Raw genomic sequence first — 4685 nt, 5'->3', positions numbered from 1 at the left:
CGGAGGCTGCGTGGACTGGCCCTGCGGCCCACGGAGCAGCCCTCCACGGCGGTTCCCTTACACGCAGCCTCCCCTCAGGGGAGAAGACCCAGGCTCAGAAAATGACAACACTGGTCCAAGGACGCGCAGCTGGGATCGAGCCCAGGCGGACCTGGTGATGCCAGTCACCCCGCTCCCACCCGTTTCCAACCTGGCGCCTCCGGACCGTTTTTCCCCCCCTTCCTCCTCCGCTTCACCGTTCACCTGGCCTCCGCCCTCCCCAACCTCCTTTCCAGCTCCCCTTCCTTCACCCCCTCCCCCCGACTCCGGCCTCCAGCCCTCCACCTTCCTCCTCAGCGCCCCTCCCCTCGCCCCTCCGCCCCTGACTCTACGTCCCCTCCTCTTCTTTCCTACTGCGGCTGCGCTGCCGTCGGGTCCTTTCCAGCCGCTCCTCCTCCATCCTCCTCCCTGTCGCCTCACTCCTTTCTCCGCACCGCCCTCCGCCCTCCTCCCCACTCCTCCCTGCCAGCCCCTCCACCTCCCTTCCCTCTCCGCTCCCTCCTCCCCTTCCCACCCCTTACCCCGCCCTCCAGGCCCCGCCCTCCTCTTCTCCCTCCAAGCCCCTCCCTCCCTTCTTCCAGCTCCAAGCCCCTCCCCTTACCCCTCCCTCCAGGCCCCGCCCTCCTCTTCTCCCTCCAAGCCCCTCCCTCCCCTCTTCCAGCTCCAAGCCCCTCCCCTTACCCCTCCCTCCAAGCCCCTCCCTCCTCTTCTCCCTCCAAGCCCCTCCCTCCCCTCGTCCAGCTCCAAGCCCCTCCCCTTACTCCTCCCTCCAGGCCCCTCCCTCCTCTTCTCCCTCCAAGCCCCTCCCTCCCCTCGTCCCGCTCCAAGCCCCTCCCCTTACCTACGTCCTCCTCCCTCCACGCGCCCTCCCCCTCCTCCCTCCTCCTCCGAGCCTCGCCCTGCCTCCCCTCCACGCCCTCCTCCCCGCCACCCCACCCGCCCGGAATCCCTCGGGAGGAGCGGAGGGGCGTGGTCCCGCGGGCCCGGGCGGGGGCGGCGAGGCGCTCCGGCGCAGACCGTGCTCTCCCCGGAGCCGACTGCGGCGGGTCCCCAGCTGCCGTCACGTGGCCGCCGGTGACTCCGCCGGGTTTTCGTCGTGGGGAGGATCACGCACCCGGGATCGCGGGAGGGACCCGGAAGGGTCTGGGAATTCCTCGCCCCTCCCTGCCTCAGTTTCCCGGCCCAGACTTTGGGTCCGAGGACAGCACCTATGCAGGGGAGTGGTGCGCGCGGCTCGGTCCGTCCGAGCTGCTCCGGTTGTCGCTGTTGTTTAGGTAATAGTAACTGCAGCGCCGCCGCCAGCAGTTTCGGAGCGTGCACTTGCTGCGTGCCGGGCTTGGAGCTCCGGCCCTTGGTCAGCACCCCACCGAGCCCCCCACCCGCAGTGCCGGCGCCGGCCCGAGCTCCCCCGAGGTGCGGACCCCCGGACCGGACCGGATTCGCGGGGGGCGGGCCCGGCGGCCTCCCGGGCGATGCTGCCCCGCACGCCGGCGGAAACCGAGGGACCTCCTGCTCTCTCCTTAAACCCCACAGGGGCCCTCCGCACTAGGACTTCCCCCCATTTGGAGATGTGGAAACTGAGACCCAAAAATGAAAAGCGCCCTTCTCCAGTGGTGAAAGAATTAGTGCAATTTAATAGCGACACTTAGGAAGCCCTTTGTCTGGTAACCACTTCACATCCACCCTCTAAGGTGGGGGTTCTAGGTCCCTCGCCTTACAGATGAGAAAACAGCTTTACACGGCCATGTGTAACTGATATGTGTATAATCGGTTTACATATATCTTACACACATGCATACACAGTATTTAGTGTGCATGCTGACATGCCGTCTACAGAGTACATGCCGTAGCTGGTGCCAGAGCACGCAGATAGAGGTATCATTTATCATATATGTGGTGATATAGGTATATGTGGTGCTTAGTGTATGGCTGGACCACATATAACATATATATGATATTTAGTGTGTATAAATCTTATACACACGTCATGTAAATTCATTCATATATATATGTATATGAATGTATATGTATACATATGTATATATATGATATTTAGTGTAATTATGTCTCATATACACAGGGCAATATGGTATTTAGAGTATGTGTGCAGGGTGTTTGGTGGGAAGGAAGACCAGTTAAAATGGTAAAGTTTATGTTATGTGTATTTGACCATAATCAACCAGGGGGAAGGCTTGTTGTAGATGAAATCCTATGCAGAGTCCTGGGATAAAGGCTAATAAAAGGAATCCCAGTTTAGTGGGGAGAGGGGGTGTTATAGATACAGATGGTACTAATAAAATAAAATTAAAACAGGGCACCTGGCTGGCTCAGTCAGAGCATATGACTCTTGATCTCACGGTGGTGAGTTCAAGACCACGTTGCTCATGGAGCTTACTTAAATTTTTTTTCTTTAATATTTCCATATTCTTACAATATGGCACACACTTTTTAAAGGGATTTACTCACTTGTTGAAATCTCGCAATGGCCCTGTGTGATGGGTACCTTATCCTCATTTTCCAGGTGAGGAAACTGAGGCACGTGGAGGTTAAGTCACTTCCCCAAATATACATAGCAGGTAAATGGCAGAGCTGGGGCTTGAACCCGGGTTTCAGGTTCCTGTGGACTCACAGTTCACCAGCCCAGGGTGACGTCTGTCAAAGGAAGGCTGTGAACAAGGTCTGGGTCAGCACAGAGGTCTTACTTTAAGATACAAAATAGATGAACATAAAGGAAGGGAAGCTGGGGTGCCTGGGTGGCTTAGTCAGTTAAGCATCTGACTTCGGCTCAGGTCATGATCTCATGGTTCATGGGTTCAAGTCCCATGTTGGGCTCTGTGCTGACAGCTCAGAGCCTAGAGCCTGCTTCAGATTCTGTCTGTCTCTCTCTCTGCCCCTCCCTGATCTCTCTCTCTGTCTCTCTCTCTCAACAATAAACATTTTTTTAATGTTGTTTTTTTTTTTTTAATATTTAACCGTCTGAGCCTTCGCAGGAAGTTTGCTAACACTTGGCCATCAACCAACAGTAATCTGTGGGAATTCCAGACTGTTTTTCACCACGCTGTGCCAAGGTCTCTGCTTGGTCTCATGGTCTTTGGTGACCCTCTCTGGTGGGCTCCTCCGCATCAGGTGGAGGGATTCTAAGCAGGGATGGCTCCATTCTTTCAGCGCTAGGTCTTACTGTGGGCTGGACCGGCTACTGTCCTTGGTGCTGAATCCCACCAGCTGTCTGTGTACCTGGCACTTCCAGAAGGAATGAACATGATTCTCTGTTCAGTGTTTGCTTGTTTGCAGCAGGATCTGGGGACTCTTGTGCAAGGAAGGTTTGCTCAATGGGAGCTTTATGTCGCTCCCTCTGTTCACTGTACTAGTTTACTCTAGCTGCCATAGCAAAGCGTCACAGGCCAGTGGGGCTTAAACGACGGAAATCTATTTTCCCACCGTTCCAAAAGCTGGAAGTCCGAGATCCAGGTGTCCGCAGGGTTGGTTCCTCCTGAGGCTCCTCCTCTTGGCTTGCAGACGGCAGCCCCTCCTCGCTGCTCCTTCACGTTATCCCGCTGTGCCTGTGTGAGCCCCTGGTGCCTCTGTCTCCTTATAAGGACACCAGCCATTGGATTAGGATCATGATCCCGCTAAGGCCCTATCTCCAAATAGTCACATTTTGAAGATACTGGGCATTGGGGCGCCTGGGTGGCTCAGTTGGATAAGCATCGTACTTCGGCTCAGGTCATGATCTCATGGTTGGTGGGTTTGAGCCCCGCGTCGGGCTCTGTGCTGACAGCTAGCTCAGAGCCTGGAGCCTGTTTCAGATTCTGTGTCTCCCTCTCTGACCCTTTGCTGCTCACACTGTCTCTTTCTCAGAAATAAATAAAACATTAAAAAAGTTTGAAGTTACTGGGCATTAATATTTCAACATAGAACTTCGGGAGGTACATTATCTGTGACTTCCCCAAAGGGCTAGGAATTTGACCTGTGATAACTGTAGCTGATGTCGACATGCTACTGGCAAGCTGGGCACCCACCTTGTGTCACTCTCCTTCTTTCCATCAGGTGTGCAGTTGGTTCCGGGACACAGCAGTGCTGTCGGAGGCCACCTCCCCCACCTGCATCCAGGAGGGGACAGGGACCACCCCTCACCTGTGGGCAGCGAGGAGAGGGATGTACTCAGACTGCTACTTGCCCTTCCCCGATCGGTCCCTGGACACTGACTCCCAGGCGTCTCCAGGTGGCGGTGCAAGATGGCGGAGGAAGCTGCCAGGAAGCACAGCCTCTTCCTAGTTGGCTGTGAGGAATAATGTCCCAGGCCTTTGGGGCTTCTCGCTGCATTTAGTCCACGCTGGCCCAGGTCTGTGACCTCACCCATCGCCTCCATCCTCTGTGGGTGGTCAGGCACCATTCCCGTTTAACGGACAAAGAGGCCCAAGGAAGCTCAGTGATTACTACCCAGGAAGTGTCAGGACCAGCAAACAACCCAGGATCTGCTGACCCCGACTCGATCACTCTGTGACACCACACAGGCCACAGGTCAGGGGTCTGGTCGGCTTGTGTGGCCTGTCCTGTTCTGGCCCATATAGCATTTCTAAAATAAGTATGGAAATCGGGTGCCATTCAGAAATCAGAAACATTGCAAATAAAAAGTCTGTCTTTTT

Source organism: Hyaena hyaena, unplaced genomic scaffold (genome assembly GCF_003009895.1).
Source record: "Hyaena hyaena isolate Hyena2069 unplaced genomic scaffold, ASM300989v1 scaffold_235, whole genome shotgun sequence".
In the NCBI taxonomy this organism is placed as follows: domain Eukaryota; kingdom Metazoa; phylum Chordata; class Mammalia; order Carnivora; family Hyaenidae; genus Hyaena; species Hyaena hyaena.
Note: the sequence above shows the minus strand (reverse complement) of the source record.